Source organism: Bos indicus x Bos taurus, chromosome 7, assembly GCF_003369695.1.
Source record: "Bos indicus x Bos taurus breed Angus x Brahman F1 hybrid chromosome 7, Bos_hybrid_MaternalHap_v2.0, whole genome shotgun sequence".
Taxonomy (NCBI): Eukaryota; Metazoa; Chordata; class Mammalia; order Artiodactyla; family Bovidae; genus Bos; species Bos indicus x Bos taurus.
The window spans coordinates 38,459,796-38,478,915 of NC_040082.1; positions in this window are offsets into that span (position 1 = coordinate 38,459,796).

Genomic DNA, 19,120 nt, shown 5'->3' on the forward strand with positions numbered 1-19,120 from the left:
GCCCCTGCCTTCAAGGGATTTAGTCTAGAAGGGGACCCAGACAATATTCAAGGAATCAATAAATGTGATAATGACACACAATTAAATGAAACAAGAATGGAAATGATGGGAGGCAGGAGGTTCTCGGGGTAACCAGAGAAGGCTTTTTCAAGGAGGAGACCCTAACCATGAAAACAAGGTACAGGGAAGGACCATTCTAAATGGAGATACTTAAGTATGAAAGCCCTGAAAAAGGCACAGTTTGATATATAATAAAGGAGGAGGAAGGAGAAGAAGGAAGAGGGAGAAGAGGAGGAGAAAGAAAAGAAAGGAGGTCACTGGGACTAGAACTCAAAAAGCAAGAGGAAGTGCCCCATGATGTTGTTGATGGTAACAACTGTATTCACTTATTGTGTCCTAGGCGCAGATCTAAGTTCATATTATCATGTAAACCTCACTGCAACCCTTCAACGTAGATACAGCAGTCCCCCCTTACTCAAGGGGGTTATATTCTAAGACCTGCAGTAGATGCCTGAAACCACATATAACAGTGAAATATAAATATATATTTATAAAAAATATATATATATAAAACATAAATACACACACACACACTTCCCTGGTGGCTCAGCTGGTAAAGGATCCGCCTGCAATGCGGGAGACCTGGGTTCAATCCTGGGTTGGGAAGATCCCCTGGAGAAGGGAAAGGCTACCCACTCCAGTATTCTGGCCTGGAGAATTCCATGGACTGTATAGTCCATGGGGTCACAAAGAGTCGGACACGGCTGAGTGACTTTCAGTTTCACTTTATACATACACACATACACAATGTTTTTACCTATACACACTTATCTATGATAAAATGTATAAATTAGGTTCAATAAGAGAATATCCAAATTGCTGGCATCACTACTGGTGTGTGCTGGAGCCATTATTAAGTAAAGTAAGGGTGACTTTGGTCACAAGCACTGTGATACTGGGACCAGCAGTGGGGTTGCATATGCCATGTGGGCACACTGGACAAAGAGATGATTCATGTCACAGTGGGAAGGTATAAGATTTCATCAAACCACTCACAAAAGCATGCAATTTAAAACTTATAAGTTATTTCTAGAATTTTCTAGTATTTTGGACCAAGATTGACCACAGGTAACTGAAACTATGGACAGGAAAATCATGGATAAGGAGAGACTACTGCGCTGTTCTCTCCTATTTCAATCAGCTTCTGCAACATAACAAACCACCCCAAAACTGACGCACATACTCACGATGCTGCAAGGGGGCAATTTGGCCTGGGTGGCTGGCGTCTCCTTCCACACTGCCTCTCATCCTCAGTGGCATCAGCCAGCCTTGTTGCATGGCAACAATGTCCTGAAAGAACAGAAACCGCAAAGAACTTGGCTCAGAACTCAGCAGAGTAGTTGGAAAGATCACCCAGCAGAACTTTCCAGTCTGCACAGAGAGCCCCCAGAAGAAACCAGTCACACAGGAGTGAATTCTTCCAGGTAGCCAGCAAACCGATCCCCAAGGCATCTGGGATGGGTTCCCTGGATGAAGGAGACGGGACTGGGATCTGGGGTGGCCCTCCAGGCAGGCAGGCCTCACGAGGGCCTTAGGAGAGGAGAGCGCTCAGCCAGGACTCCAGGCTGCCCACACTGGAGGATTCAAACATTTTCAGATAGAAGCTAGATGGGAGCCTTTCTGTTCCAAGGTGTGCTGGTGCCACCTAGCATCTAGCATTGGCAGAGGCACCGCTGCATTCCTCCTGCAGCCACAGCAGGGATAACAGGACCTGGGGGAGCCAAGCCGGAAGTCAGAGGACAGGCCTACCACTCCAGCTCTGCCCACAGTTTCTGCTGTGACTCTGGACAAAGCTTCCCCAAGTTTCAACCTCAAAGTGAGGTTCACTCAGATTCCCCAAACACTCAGGACAGGAACTGGACTGGTTCCAACATCCTGTGATTCTAAAAACTATTTGGGGGATGCTGGTTACAGTAAGGGAAGGACCCCTGGTAAATCAATTTACTACTGGTGAAGTTGTTTGAGTCTTGTGCATGTGCAACACACACACACACACACACACACACACACACACACACACACACACACACACGAAGATACCACCAGGAGGCAGTCTGTGATCTTCTCTGATGCAATCCCAGGGCTTGGCACATGGCAGAGCCCAGTAATATGGTAACTCTTGCTGTTGAGGAAAATCATAGATGGGGACTGGTCTCGGGGTGAGTGTAGAAGGCAGGAAGGCAGCAACCATTTGGGAAGATAATGGACACCCTAAGCCCCACTGAGGCCCCAGGTTGCCTTTCTCAGATAAGTAGGTACTAAAGAATTGCAAACACCCAAGGAAGCGGCAGGGCAGCCACCATTTCAGCTGTCAGGAGGGAGCCCGAGGCAGGACACCTCTCCTCATCACTGTCAGCTCACTCCAAGTGCTAACGGATGGACAAAAAGGAGCTTCACTCTCCAGTAACCTCCATCAGTACCTCCATGCTTCTCCATAAACACAACTGCTTACTATATAAATAAAACACCCAGACAAGCTCCAGTACCATGCACACCACTGCCCCTATGCCCCTCCTCTGCCCACATTTCAACAGCCCCCAGCTCTCCCCTGACTCGCAGGCTACAAGAGGAGCCAGCTCCTCGCAGGTCAGGCTTGGGGAAAGGTGGTCTCAGGCATGTGAGGGATGCTGACCTGGGAGGCACCAGGGAGGCACCTCGGAGCCTTCTTCAGATCACGGTGCAACAAAGGGAGACTGCCTGACAGACACTTGACTCAACTTTGAGGAAAAGTGATTTTTCTTCCGTGTCATGAGCCCTTCCTATCCGAACTCACCTATGTTCCCACACGATGAGGTGGGAGAGATTCCTGTAGATGCAGATGACAAAACTCAGATGATTGATAAGTGGCTCTCCCCAGGGTCACCCCATAATCTGGAGTTAGAACAGAGACTGGAATTGGGGTTTCCTGACACTCCCCAAGGAGAACTCTTCAACCAATAGCAAGAGATTAACTGGCAGTCCTTTCCAGAACTGCTTGGACATTTAAAAAAGAGAAGATTAACCCTAAAGGGTAAAATTTAAAAATATCAGACCATATAGCTGGTGAGCCAGCCTAGATCTGTCTGACTATGGAATCAATCCAGAACTCTTCATATCACCCCATTTGTGAAAGGGCTGCCTGGGGGTGAAGGATGGGCCTCTTCCAGTGAGAAGTCACCTCTGAGTTCTCTGGTCCTCAGAAGCAGAAACAGGATTCTGAAGCCCCACCAACTGCAGCTTCTGAGCCTCAAATCTTGCCTTTAAGAGAACTCACATTCTCCTCCCCGTCCCCCTCTACACACACACAAAGCATCATTTGTCCCTTTTACTGGATGCAAAAGACAAAAATGTAAAGAGAAGGGCACATTTGCTTTCCCCATTTATAACAGATTAGCAGGACTTCCCTTGTGGTCCAGTGGTTAAGAATCTGCCTTCTACTGCAGGGGATGAGGGTTCAACCCCTGGTTGGGGGAACTAAGATACCACATGCCTCGGGGCAACTAAGCCTACATACCACAACTACTGAGCTTGCACGGAGAAGCCTGCAACGCCACAACTGTGCCCTGGAGCCTGCATGCCATGTGCCGCAACGGAAGAGCCCACACGCCGCAATGAGGATCCCACGCGCCACAGCTAAGGCCCAATGCAGCAAATACATACATAAATATTTACAAAGACTATCAGGAAGACTTAGCTTTCAAGAAGAGAGTACAGGGAACTTAATGCTTGCTAGGTTTCTAGCAAAGTTGTCCTCTTTTTAAAGAGCACGGAACCAGAGAGGGATACAAGGCCGAAAGAAGAAACGTGAACTTGCTAGAGGTTGAGAGTCACCTCTGCCACCCTCAATTGGCCCTGGTGGCTAGAGGACAGTGATTAGAAGATCTGTTCCATGTTGAAAATGGAACCTCTGGGGTACCCGTGTACCCTCAAAGGGTGATTTACCAAATGGGTCCATGGTGCCCTTCCAAGCAGGCCCTCAGGTCACCCTCCTAGCCTCACCATCCATCAACTGGCTCAGGATAAACTGGAGGATGTCATTCAGACCACAGTATTAATGAACATCATGACCTAATGTGAGATCCCATCTTGTTAATTCATCTATTTTAACAACAGTTTGGGGTTAAAACAGAAGAAGCAACAGACACAGGAGTTCTTCATGCAGGGTGGTAAGGCACAGGGGGAGATGAATACCTTTGGCCAAGAGGCTCTTTCTTTAAAAGACCCTTAACATCAACCCTTGCCTACACATCAGACTGCTCTTGTACAATAGGACAAATGGAATGTATACCCTTTTTTTTGTTCTCTGCAGATAACAAATTGGCTTTCTTGTCCCATTTTAAAGATGGATAAACTGAGGCTCTCCCCAAAGTCAACAGGCAATTATGTGGCCAAGAGCCAAGACTCAAACCCAAGATGCCCAATTCCAGGGCCCAAAATGTTAACCTCTAGGCTACATTCCTTCTACAACCCACTGAAAAAGCCCTGAATAAATTTAGAGACAAGAGATCTGGTTCCCAAAACTACAAGTTTCTTACTGGGAAACTTTTTTTCCCTCTTATTCTCTGTGTATGAAATAAAGAGGTTGGCCAGGAGATTTCTCAGGTCTTTACGTATTTCCAAATTGGTGATTCTCTTCTGGAAGAACATGTACTCATTTGACTCCTAAATGCCCTTGAAGCTTTCACTCAAGCTATCAATAAGAAATCTTTTTTTGAGTTGATGTGTTTGAAACCAGGCCAATCAGCTCTTCAAAAGGATAATTAAAGGGCTTCCCTTGGAGCTCAGTGGTAAGGAATCCACTTGCCAAAGTAGGGACTTGGGTTTGATCCCTAGTCCAGGAAGACCCCACATGCCTCAGAGCAACTAAGCCCATGCACCACAACTACTGAGCCTGTGTTCTGGAACCTGGGAGTGTAATGACTGAAGCCCACAAGACTAGAGACGGTGTTCCACAACAAAAGAAGCCACGGCAATGAGAAGACTGAGCACCTCAACTAGAGAAAATGTCCACACAGCAGTGAAGACCCAGCACAGGCAAAACTAAATAAATAAACAAACTTATTTTTAAAGAATGGATTGAAAACCTGCTGACTAGCTGCTGCCACATCACTTCAGTCGTGTCTGACTCTGTGCGACCCCATGGACTGCAGCCTACCAGGCTTCTCTATCCATGGGATTCTCTAGGCAAGAACACTGGAGTGGGTTGCCATTTCCTTCTCCAATGCATAAAAGTGGAAAGTGAAAATGAAGTCACTCAGTTGTGTCTGATTCTTAGCGACCCCATGGACTGCAGCCCACCAGGCTCCTCCATCCATGGGATTTTCCGGGCAACAGTACTGGAGTGGGGTGCCATTGCCTTCTCCCAGCTAAGTATTAGCAAACCACAAACATATTTGGAAGGTAGGGACAGGGAAAGTAAGCAGGTGGCAGGGAAGGAATCTAAAGGATAAGATACTAAAGCCTTTGACTGTGTGGATCACAACAAACGGGAAAATTCTGAAAAAGATGGGAATTCCAGACAATCTGGCCTACCTCCTGAGAAACCTGTATTCACATCAAGAAGCAACAGCTAGAACCAGACATGGAACAATGGACTGGTTCAAAATTGGGAAAGGAGTACATCAAGGCTGTATATTGTCACCCTGCTTATTCAACTTATATGCAGAGTACATCATGCAAAATGCCAGGCTGGATGAAGCACAAGCTGGAATCAAGATTGCTGGGAGAAATATCAACAACATCAGATATACAGATGATACCACCCTTATGGCAGAAAGAACTAAAAAGGCTCTTGATGAAGAGGAGAGTGAAAAAGCTGGCTTAAAACCACTCAGCATTCAAAAAACTAAGATCATGGCATCCAGTGTCATCATTTCATGGCAAATAGATAGGGAAACAATGGAAACAGTGAATGACTTTATTTTCTTGGGCTCCAAAATCACTGCAGATGGTGACTGCAGCCATGAAATTAAAATACATTTGCTCCTTGGAAGAAAAGCTATGACGAATCTAGATAGCAAATTAAAAAACAGAGGCATTACTTTGCCAACAAAGGTTCATATAGTCAAAGCTATGGTTTTTCCAGTAGTCATGTACAAATGTGAGAGTTTGACCATAAAGAAGGCTGAGTGTTGAAGAATTTATTCTTTTGAACTGTGGTGTTGAAGAAGGCTCTTGAAAGTCCCTTGGACTGTAAGGAGATCAAACCAGTCAATCCTGAGAAAAATCAGTCCTGAATATTCATTGGAAGGACTGATGCTGAAGCTGAAGCTCCAATACTTTGGCCACCTGATGCAAAGAGCTGACTCATTGGAAAAGACCCTGATGGTGGGAAAGATCGAAGGCAGGAAGAGAAGGGGATGACAGAGGATGAGATGGTTGGATGGCACCACCAACTCCATGGACATGAGTTTGAGCAAGCTCTGGGAGATGGTGAAGGACAGGGAAGCCTGTCATGCCGCAGTCCATGGGGTCACAAAGAGTCAGACACAACTGAGCAACTGAACAACAAAGGAGATAAGAAAGAGCCGTGTGCTCGATTTATGCCCCAACTCCTGAATCAGGCGTTCACTGTGCCTCCATTGCGTGCCCATGACCTTCCTCACCAAGCTCAGAGCCTGTGACTGAGGCAAACAGGTTTCTTGCCATCCTAAACAACCTCTGTGCCTTTGATCAGGCCACATTCTCTACCTAGAGCACCTGCTCAAAACGCATAGTTCAAATTCAGATCTCTCAACCACTTCTTCCATAAAGATTTCCCTAGTCATGGGACTTTCAAATCTCTTTGCAGACCACTTACAGAACTCAATACAGACTCACCTCTAGGTTCTCATGGGTTTTCTTTTTTCTTTTTCTAATCATTCCCGACAGATTATCCGAGCCTGATATCACAGGTCATGAAGGATTCAACTTTAGGTCATTCTAGGGTCAGTGACAGTAGCAGACTAGCTCATAAGAATGTTCTACCTTCTAATCCTGACTGTAAATCTAGGATGCAGAGAGAGAGGGAGTATTTCTTCTGCCTCTCCCATGCCATGACATCTCTGTCTTGTCTTCCCACTCTTGCCCCCACTATAGGCAAAGACCAGAGGATGACACAAAGGTCAAAGTGCCAGACAAATCAGTGGTTCTTGAGGGCCTATGTCCTAAAGGAGATACAGTCTCTCTCTTGCATTTCCTCCTTCCATGAGGTCAGCCAGCACACTAAATTGAGGCTCATCTCATGGAGTAAGCCAACCTCTCATTTGTTCCATTTTCTTTCTCCTACTTTGGCTCATGGGGTTCAGTTATAAATAAGTTATCCTTGTTCCCATCCTGCTAATGCTCCTTGTGGCACTAGACTAGGACAAGAGAGTGAGGGAATTGGGAAGTGGAGGCCCACAAAGAGCAGAAGCGATTGCCCACGTGGGGTGCAGGCATTCCTGATTTCTATGTCCATTATGCCAAAATACCCAACTTAATTTGTATTTTTATCCCCATTTTGTAGATAAACAAACTGAGGCTCAGAAAAGTTAAGCCATCTCCCCAAAGATGCACTGTTAACAAGAGACAGAACTAAGTATTCCAAACCCAGATCAGATTCCCAGTACACTGTAATTAATAACCAAGATAGCCTGGTCTCTGGGAATGTGACATGCAAGGCATATGATTTTCCAGAATACTCCTGTCTCACAAACTCCCTCGGAGTCTCAGGTTGTACCTCCAGCTACTTAAACTTTCCAGCCTCCTCCCCTTCCAGTTCCTCCACAGGCACCCCATCCAAACACTGACACAGAGCATAGGAGAAGAACTGGCTGCCACGCTGACACTGGCCCCGCTCTAATTATAGCTCAAACAGCCTGCACCAAGCCTGTAGACAAACCGCACCAGAGGCACATCAATCTCTGCCCTAGCTGGCTCCCACCATGGGCGCGTTCACACTATTGAGCACAAAGGGGCCTGCCTGAACCCCTGATGTGGGAGGAGTGCACCCAGCCCCGTCTCACTGCTTATTTTTAATTAGAAGTTCCATTAAAACCACTACAGCAATGAGGGGCACCCCAGGCTACACACTTCAGAACAATTAGCACACCCCTTGGGTGGCTAAAATAGCCTCAGCCCTGGTCCAGGCAACGTAATTGCACCAAAACATACAGCCTACCAGGAGGCTCCCAATTGAAGTGGAAAGAAACAATTAGCTACACAATCTATGGGGCAGTTAGAGCTGTAGGAAATTCTTCAGGATACATAATTTAAAAGTTTACCTAGGTGGGATGAGATATATGGACATTATCTATTGCCTATGGCTCAGTCAGCAAACCTCTATCCCCCATGCCATTAATGCTGTGTGTGTTGGGGTGGAAGCAAACAGGAGGCTAAGACACCTGGTGCATTAAAGGGATCTGTTATATTGGGTTGGCCAAAAAGTTCATTTGGGTTTTTCTGTAACATCCTATGGAAGAACTTGAATAAATTTTTGGCTAACCCAATAATTCCATGTCTGGTTCATCCTGGACCCAAACATCCCATCCCTGGAATGTGGGGAATAATCAGTGGGGCAAAGAGGTTATAGAGCCCCCACCTACATTGCTGCCACTTCCAGAATCCCCAAGTCACTAATTAAAACCTACCCCTAAGATAGCTCCTGGCTGAGTCATCCTGGTGAGTCTAAGGAATAAAGAAAATGAGCAAATGAGAAGACCAGAAAGACCTTTCTGAACACCAGGAGAGCTACAGAAAACCACCAGAGGCTCCCTGGCCTCTGTGTGAAGCCACACTTGGATTCCATAGCCAGAAGCATCTCGTCTGCATTGCACCTTCCTTGGGCCGGCACTGCTGCTATAATTAATATTCAACTGGCATTTCCACGGCACACTCAAAGCCTGTTCTCTCAGCCTTTTCAAATCCAATTCAGACCAAAGTCATTTTTGTTTTTGCATTTCAGTTTGGGCGGCAGTGATAGGATTCCCGCTTATGGTTTATTAGCATTTATTGAACAGCCAAGGAGCCCTGCATGAGAGCAGTTGTCACTAGGTCTCTGACTCCCAAACTAAAATTAACAAGCCAGCAGGACACCAATTCTGGGGCAGGAAGGAGGCCATTTCTGTGAGAATTATTATTTATGATTTTTTCATGCAAAACTATGGATGCAGTGGAGACTTCTGAGGCTTTGAAAAAAGGGGCAGTCAGACTAATAGAAGGCAGCCACTGTTTGATCACTCACTTGAAAGTCTCTACAATCACCCTCCAGGCTTCATCATTTGTGGATCTAAAGGCAGCAGTAAAGTATAAGGAGGACTTGATTCGAGTCCTGAACTAATCCTCTACACGACCTTCTGCAAATTATTCCCCCTCTCAGGGACTCAGCCTCTTACATTCAAGAGGAGAGTTAAATGGGATCAAGCACGGTCAGTCCATCTCCCTAGGGAGATGTGGTCAGGATGGGGACGGCAGATTCCCTCGCCTGCATTACCCACAGCAGCTATCCTTCTACCTGATTCATGTGGCAGGCTCTGCCCCAAGATTCTGTTGAAAGAAAATTCTTCTTTTTGATCTGTAGACTACAAATTTGAAGCTACTAGGTGATACCTAAAATCCTCCGTAGCTGTGGAGCCTATGAAGTAGGAAGAACTGAAATGGTGTAAGGAAACTGCCACACTAGAATAGAGCAGCTGTATGTTTTGAGTGATGAAAGAGCCATGAGGGCCAAGGAAAGGGATCAACATGGCACCCCAGAGAAGCAGAGAAAACACCCAGAGATGATATTAATGACTGTAGATACAGAAACTCAGAGCGCAGGGGAGCTGAGAACTGATTTGAGAGATGTGCAGGTGTTCTTTAATAACTAAGATAGCTCAGCATCATTCTATGGCAGATTTCCTGGGCAGATAGAAGGCCCCCTGATCTGGGCTGACAAGTCCAGACTAATAAGACTTTCTACCCCTTCTCTCTTGAACGGGTGCATTGCTCACACATGCAAGCTTTGAAAATAGGGAAAGTGTCAGCTGCTTGACTGAAAATCTTCTAAAGACAAAAATCTGAAACCTAAAAGAAATCTCTATGGGTCCTCCAGGATGGAAACAAATGATTCTGGTTAATGAAAGCCTGAAAGACCCACATAACCAACGACAACAGACAGTTGTTTAACTTTTGAAACATAAAAAGAGAATCAAGTCAACCTCCAATTAAATGAGATGGATTGATATATATATCTCCACTTTCTCCTCAATTCCCACTAGAATATGAGTTAAGAGAGTAGAAAGGTATAAATCCTCAAGAACAAATCAAAAGGGAGAGAAATAAAGCCAAAGAAAAGTCAACAAAACTTAAGAAAATGGAAAAGAAATAAAGGAAGCGTAACTGGATTACATTTCACTTTCTTCTTTCTGCTAAGGACCTGCAGGGTGAGAAACCAACATGAATCCAGGCAGTACCTACCAATAGCTCTCAGAGGCTTGGGAATCAGAAGCACCAAGTAACTCTGAAAATGGGGGTCCACAGAGTAGAGCTGGAAAAAAGGTGTTGCAAAGTCTGAGCCAGGTCCCCTCCCCCAACCAGTGCAGACATGGAACTTCCATTCCCCAAACCAGGCAGGAGTTGAAATTAAGATTCTGCAAGAGGTAACATGAGCAGAGAACAGGCTGAGAACAAAGTCCTCCCTGATCAAAAGTTAAGGCTCTTAGCTCTTAGAATATGGGCTCCAAAACCAAGCGCGAGATCAGAGAACTCTTTTTTTTTGGAAAGCTGATTAGTCCAAGAGAAGAGATTCTTCAGTTACTACCTGAAAAGAAACCAGGCAGATGACAGAAACCAGAAATCAACAGATGACTTGGTAAAGATGATGTGGGGGATATATATACATCTGATCCTTTGTGGCCCCATGGACTGTAGCCTACCAGGTTCCTGTGTCCATAGAATTTTCCAGGCAAGAATACTAGAATGGGTTGCCACTTCCTACTCCAGGGATCTTCCTGACCCAGGAATCAAACCTGTGTCTCTAGTGTCTATTGCATTGGCAAGCGGATTCTTCATCTGCTTTATCCACCACCTGGGAAGCCCCATACACATACACACACCCACAATGTAATGCTACTCAGCCATAAAAAAAGAACAAAAATTTGTCATTTGCAGCAGTGTGGATGGATTTGGAGGGCATCACGCTGACAAAGGTCCGTATAGTCAAAGCTATGGTTTTTCCAGTAGTCAGGTATGGATATGAGAGTTGGACCATAATGAAGGCTGACCACCAAAGAATTGATGGTTTCAAACTGTGGTGCTGGATAAGACTCTTGAGAGTCCCTGGGACTGCAAGGAGATCAAACCAGTCAATCCTGAAGGAAATCAACCCTGTCATTGGAAGGACTAACGCTGATGCTGAAGGTCCAAGAGTTGACTCATTGGAAAAGATCATGATGCTGGGAAAGATTGAGGGCAGAAGGAGAAGGGGCTGAGAGAGGGATGAGATTGTGGTATGGCATCACCAACTCAATGGACATGAGTTTGAGAAAACTCCAGGAAATAGAGAAGAACAGGGAAACCTGGTATGCTGCAGTCCATGGGGTCACAAAGAGCTGGATACAACTGAGCGACTGAACAGCATGCTACGTGAAGTAAGTCAGAGGAAGACAAACACTATGTGATATCACTTCTATGTGGAATCTAAAAGACACAACAAACTAGTAAATCGAGCAAAAAAAGCAGAAGACTCACAGATATAGAGAACACACTACTGGATACCAGCGGGGAGAAATGGCAGGGGGGTGGGGGGAGGAACAGAGGGGGTTAGAAAGTACCAACTGTTGGGTGTAAGACAGGCTCAAGGATCTAGGTACAGCACAGAGAATATAATAACTGTAAATGGAAAGTAACTTTTAAAATTTTATAAAATAACTTAATTTTTTTTAAAAAGACATGCAGGTCATAATGTTAAAAGCCCACTGTGTTTAAGACCCACTGTTTCCCTAGTGAGTCATAACCCAACCCCTTTCTATTTGGAATTCCACCACCACTACCAGCTGGATTCCACCAGGAATATGGTAAATGGAGACCTTAATTGAGTCTACCCCCATTTCATTGACAGGGGAGGATGAGGGAAACCAGTAACACACCTTATTATGCTAGGTTTTGCTGAGTGTAGCTGTACAAGTTTGCCTGGAAAATCCCATGGACAGAGGGGCCTGGTAGGCTGCAGTCCATGGGGTCTCGAAGAGTCGGACATGACTGAGACACTTCACTTTCACTTTTCACTTTCATGCCTTGGAGAAGGAAATGGCAACCCACTCCAGTGTTCTTGCCTGGAGAATCCAAGAGACAGGGGAGCCTGGTGGGCTGCCATTTATGGGGTCGCACAGAGTCAGACACGACTGAAGCGACTTAGCAGCAGCAGCAGCAGCTGTGCAAGTACAGGGTGAGGGTGAAATGGCAGAGTAAGAGTTTTGTTTTGTTTTGTTTTAATATTGGAGATTTGTGATTTAAAAAAAGGTACAAAAGGTAGTTTGCAAGGAAGAATTACTCTAGAGAGAAGAACAAGATGTATAAAGGTATGTCTCTCTTCTAATTGCCAAGGAGAGTCTTCAGTTAAATGTCACTTCTCCTGGACACTCCCTGGAGCTGTATCTACTTGGGAGATGGACCAAACTTCCATGTCCTTCCTCAAAGGGGCATCAGGAAAGAAGAGAGGCTGCCATATCCAAAATACCCAGTTATTTGTCTGTTTCCCACCAGCATGTCTTAGTTGAGAATTGCTCATTTTTAAAATGCTCAGGGACTTCCCCAGTCATCCAGTGGCTGATAGTCCATGCTCTCCAAACAGGGGACATGAATTTGATCCTTCAGATCAGATCAGATCAGTCATTCAGTCGTGCCCGACTCTTTGCGACCCCATGAATTGCAGCACGCCAGGCCTCCCTGTCCATCACCAACTCCCGGAGTTCACTGAGACTCACGTCCATCGAGTTGGTGATGCCATCCAGCCATCTCATCCTCTGTCGTCCCCTTCTCCTCTTGCCCCCAATCCCTCCCAGCATTCTGGAGTTATTTCTCCACTGATCTCCAGTAGCATATTGGGCACCTACTGACCTGGGGAGTTTCTCTTTCAGTATTTGGGAACTAGAACTCACATGCCGCAGCTGAGAGTTTGCATGCCACAACTAAAAATCTTACATGTCACAACAAAGACTGGAGATCCTGCATGCAACAATTAAGACCTGGCACAGCCAAATAGACAAATAGATTTAAATGGTCAAAATGACTACCTTCCCACAAATGAAACCACTTGCCAATAAACACCATGGACACACAAGTGCCTTTGCATGCAGTGTAACAACTCCTTGTGGTATTCTATGAGGAGAAAATTTTACCCCTTTTCTTGCATTTTAAATTAGGACTAGGCAACAAATGTTTGTGAGGATGTGGAGAAAAGGGAACTCTCACTGGTGAAAATGTAAATTGGCAGAGCCAGCAATTCCCTGGTGGCTTAGTGGTAAAGAATCCACTTTCCAATGCAGGAGGCTTGGGTTTGATCCCTGGTCCAGGAAGATCCCACACTCCATGGGGTGCCGGGGTCCAGCCCTGGTGGATCCAGGGAATTCGAAGGGGAGAGGGCATAGGCGATCAGGAAACAACAGCTTATTTAAATGTTAATTAAAGACATAAAGAGTGGTTAAATAAGGATAGCTCAGTGAGAAAATTTAGTGGAGAAAAGAGGCTGAATAATTCAGCCAGAAGGTGAGAGAAAGAACGACAAGGGGAGACCAAGTTTCGGTGAACAAGGCCTGAACTTTATTTTCCAAAGTAGTTTTATACCTTAAGTTATGCATGAAGGATAATGGGGGAAGGGGTAGAGTCATGCAGTAAGCCAGGCTTTCTTCCTGCAAACTTATCATATGCAAAAGTTTAGGTGATTTGCATCATCTTCTGGCCCAGAGGCCTGTTAACATTTTAAGACCCTTTCTTCAGAAAACTTATTTTTCTCTAAAGGTGATTAGTCAGGCGCCACCCTCCAAAAGCATTAGATAAAGCTGCCTTCCTACAGAGCAAAGGTGTGGTGGGCTATAACAAGAAAAAGAATTAACTCAAGGGTCCAAGGTTACAAACATTAAAGCTACTACTTACACCAATTATATTAATCAATACACTGCCAGGGACACAGCAGGTAAGGGATATGGAGACTTAGCAGCAAACATTGGCCCAACAAGTGAAAAACCCTTCACCAATACAATTTCTAATCAATCTTCTAACTGCTCAAAGGAATCTGTATTTAGACAGTTTAGAACATCTCCTGCCTCTCACAGTTGGGAGGCTCTGAGCAATCACATGTGGCCGGAAAAACCTATTCAGGCAGGCTAGAGGACTTCCAAAGGAGTTTGTAGGTTGAAACACTATCACACCCAGGAACTTTATTAACTGGAGCTGTAAGTTAACTCTTTTTTTTTTTCAGAGAGAGGTAGTAGGGGACAGCCCCCAGTAAAGTCAGAGGTGTAGGTGAAGAGCACAAAGCAGAAAGTAGGCAGACTCTGGTTTTGGGGGTAGATGCTCGAGAATTTCCAGGGGGACTCCTGAGGCTCGATCCCGCCTTTATGTATGCTGAGCCTCCTTCCTCATGACTTTTGCCACAGGCGGAGCTCCTGCTCCCAGCAATGGGGCAACTAAATTCATGCACCACAACAACTGAGCCTGTGCTCTAGAGCCCAGGAGCCTCAAATACTGAGCCCCCTGTGCAACTACGGAAGCCCGTGAGTCCCAGAGCCCATGCTTTGCAACAAGAGAAGCCACTGCAATGACAAGCCGACAAAACTAGAGAGTAGCCCCCACTCTCTGCAACTAGAGAAAGCCCATGGAGCAACCAAGACCCAGCACAGCTGAAAATAAATACATAAAATTATGGGGGGGGGGAAATTGGCACAGCCACAGTGGAAAACAGTAGGGAGATTTCTCAACAAACTAAAAATAGCATTACCATCAGTTCATTTCATTCGCTCTGCTGCTGCTGCTGCTGCTAAGTCGCTTCAGTCGTGTCCGACTCTGTGCGACCCCATAGACGGCAGCCCACCAGGCTCCACCATCCCTGGGATTCTCCAGACAAGAACACTGGAGTGGGTTGCCATTTCCTTCTCCAATGCATGGAAGTGAAAAGTGAAAGTGAAGTCATTCAGTCATGTCCAACTCTTTGCGACCCCATGGACTGCAGCATGCCAGGATTTCCTGTCCATCACCAGCTCCTGAAGCTTGCTCAAACTCATGAGTCAGTGACGCCATCCAACCATCCCCATGAACAGCACTACCATATGACACAGCAATTTCTTTCCAGGATATATATCCAAAAAAATAAACATTAATTTGAAAAGATATATGCACTCCAATGTTCATAGCAGTACTATTTACAATAGTCAAAATAAGGAAGCAACCTAAATGTCGACTGACAGAGGAATGAATAAAGAAGATATAGTAAACCTGAAGAAAAAGACCAAAGCAGAAGGCATAACTTTCCCAGACTTCACACAATACTACAAAGCTATACTAATGAAAACAGTGTGGTATGGCCACAAAAACAGACATGTGGATCTATGAAACAGAATATAGAGTGCAAAAATAAACCTGCACACCTGGAGCCAATTAATCTTTAACAAAGGAGATGAAAATATATAATGGGGTTAAGACAGTTGCTTCAGTAAGTGGTGTTGGAAAAGTTGGGCAGATGCATGTAAATTAATGAAGTTAGAGCCCACCTCTTCATAGATGATAGCCTTGTCGTGGTGAAGGGGCTTGGGCAACTAAATGAAGCTGTGAAACATGCTGTGCAGGGCCTCCCAAGATGGATGGGTCATAGTGAAGGGCTTTGAAAAACATGATCCAAGAACCCCATAAACAGTATGAAAAGGCAAAAAGATATAACACCAGATTATGAGCCCCCAGGTTGAAAGGTGTCCAATATGCTACTGGGGAAGAGCAGAGGGCAATTACTAGTAACTCCAGAAAGAATGAATCAGTTCAGTTCAGTTGCTCAGTCATGTCCGACTCTTTGCCACCCCATGCATCACAGCATGCCAGGCCTCCCTGTCCATCACCAACTCCTAGAGTTCACTCAGACTCACATCCATCGAGTCGGTGATGCCATCCAGCCATCTCATCCTCTGTCATCCCCTTCTCCTCCTGCCCCCAATCCCTCCCAGCATCAGAGTCTTTTCCAATGAGTCAACTCTTCGCATGAGGTGGCCAAAGTACTGGAGTTTCAGCATTAGCATCATTCCTTCCAAAGAACACCCAGGACTGACTGTGTTCAAATCATGAACTCCTTACTGCAAATTCACACTTAAATTAAAGAAAGTAGGGAAAAACACTAGGCCATTCAGGTATGACCTAAGTCAAATCTCTTATGATTATACAGTGGAAGTGACAAATAGATTCAAGGGATAGATCTCATAGACAGATTGCCTGAAGAACTATGGATGGAACTTTGTAACACTATATTCAGAAAATGAAGATCATGGCATCTGGTCCCACCACTTCATGGGAAATAGATGGGGAAACAGTGGAAACAGTGTCAGACTTTATTTTTCTGGGCTCGAAAATCACTACAGATGGTGACTGCAGCCATGAAATTAAAAGACACTTACTCCTTGGAAGGAAAGTTATGACCAACCTAGATAGCATATTCAAAAGCAGAGACATTACTTTGCCAACAAAGGTCCGTCTAGTCAAGGCTATGGTTTTTCCAGTGGTCATGTATGGATGTGAGAGTTGGACTGTGAAGATGGCTGAGCACTGAAGAATTGATGCCTTTGAACTGTGGTGTTGGAGAAGACTCTTGAGAGTCCCTTGGACTGCAAGGAGATCCAACTAGTCCATCCTAAAGGAGATCAGCCCTGGGATTTCTTTGGAAGGAATGATGCTAAAGCTGAAACTCCAGTACTTTGGCCACCTCATGCGAAGAGTTGACTCATTGGAAAAGTCTCTGCAACTGGGAGGGATTGGGGGCAGGAGGAGAAGGGGACGACAGAGGATGAGATGGCTGGATGGCATCACTGACTTGATGGACGTGAGTCTCAGTGAACTCTAGGAGTTGGTGATGGACAGGGAGGCCTGGCATGCTGCGATTCATGGGGTCGCAAAGAGTCAGACACGACCGAGTGACTGATCTGATCTGATCTGATAGGAGGCAGTAACCCAAAACCATCCCCAAGAAAAATAAAAGCAGCAAGGCAAAATGGTTGTGTTAGGAGGCCTTACAAAGAGCTAAGAAAAGAAGAGTAGAGAAAAGGAAAGATACACCCATCTCAATGCAGAGTTCTAAAGAGTAGTAAGGAGAGATAAGAAAGTCTTCCTCAGTGATCAGTGCAAAGAAATAGAGGAAAACAATAAAATGGGAAAGACTAAATAAATCTTCAAGAAAATTGGTGATTCCAAGGGAATATTTCCTGCAAAGATGGGCACAATAAAGGAAAGTAACAGTAAGGACCTAACAGAAGCAGAAGAGATTAAGAAGAGGTGACAAGAATACACACAAGAATTGTACAAAAAAGGTCATAATGGCCTGGATAACCATGATGAAATGATCACTCACCTAGAGCCAGACATCCTGGAGTGTGAAGTCAAGTGGCCTTTAGGGAGAATTACTATGAACAGAGCTACTGGAGGTGACAGAATTACAGCTGAGCCATTTCAAATTCTAAAAGATGAAGCTGCTAAAGTGCTGCATTCAATATTCCAGCAACTTTGGGAAACTCAGCAGTGGCCACAGGACTGGAAAAGGTTAGTTTTCATTCCAAAAGAGCAATGCCAAAGAATGTTCAAACTACTGCACAACTGCACCCATTTCACATGCCAGCAAGGTAACGGTCAAAATCCTTCAAGTTAGGCTTCAACAATACATGAACCAAAGACTTCCAGATGTACAAGCTGCATTTAGAAAAGTCAGAGGAATAGAGATCAAACTGCCAACATCATTTGGATCATGGAAAAAGCAAGAGAGTTCCAGAAAAACATTTACTACTTCTTCATCAACTATGCTAAAGCCTTTGACTGTGTGGATCACAACAAACTGCGGAAAATTCTTACAGAGATGGGAATACCAGACCACCTAAGCTGTCTCCTGAGAAACCTGTATACAGGTCAAGAAGCAACAGTTATAACTGGACATGGAACAAAGGACTGGTTTAAAATTGGGAAAAGAGTATGTCAAGGCTGTATATTGTCACCCTGCTTAGTTAACTTATATGCAGAGTGCATCATGCAAAATGACAGGCTGAATGAAGCCTGAGTTGGAATCAAGAATGCTAGGAGAAACATTAACAACCACAGATATGCAGATGACACCACTTTAGTGGCAGAAGGTGAAGAAGGTGACAACACAGGAGATGGTTGAATGGCATCATTGACTCAATGGACATGAGTTTGAGCAAACTCCAGGAGATAGAGAAGGAAGAGAAGGCTGATGTGCTGTAGTCCATGGGGTTGCAAAGAGTCAGACATGATGGGGTGAATGAACAACAACAAGATCTGGCAGACAGAGTCCCTGAAAAACCATGGACAGAGGTTCATCACATTGTACAGAATGCGGTGACAAAAACCATCCCAAAGGAAAAGAAATGCAAGAAGGCAAAGGGGTTGTCTGAGGAGGATTTAAAATTAGCTGACAGGATGGGGAACACGTGTATACCTGTGGCGGATTCATGTTGATATATGGCAAAACCAATACAATATTGTAAAGTTAAAAAAATAAAATAAAACAAACAAAAAAAATAGCTGACAAAAGAAAAGCAGCAAAACGCAAGAGAGAAAGGGAAAGATGTACCCAACTGAACGCAGAGTTCCAGAGAGTCGTAAAGAGATAAGACCACCTACTTAAGTGAACAATGCAAAGAAATACAGGAAAACAACAGAATGGGAAAGACTAGAGATCAAGAAAATTGGAGATATCAACAGAACATTTCATGGAATGATCAGAGAAATATCAACAACCTCAGAAATGCAGATGATACCACTCTAATGGCAAAAAGTGAAGAAGAACTAAAGAACTTCCTGATGAGGGTGAAAGAGGAGAGTGAAAAAGCTGTCTTAAAACTCTACATTCAAAAAGCTAAGATCAAGGCATCTAGAACCATAA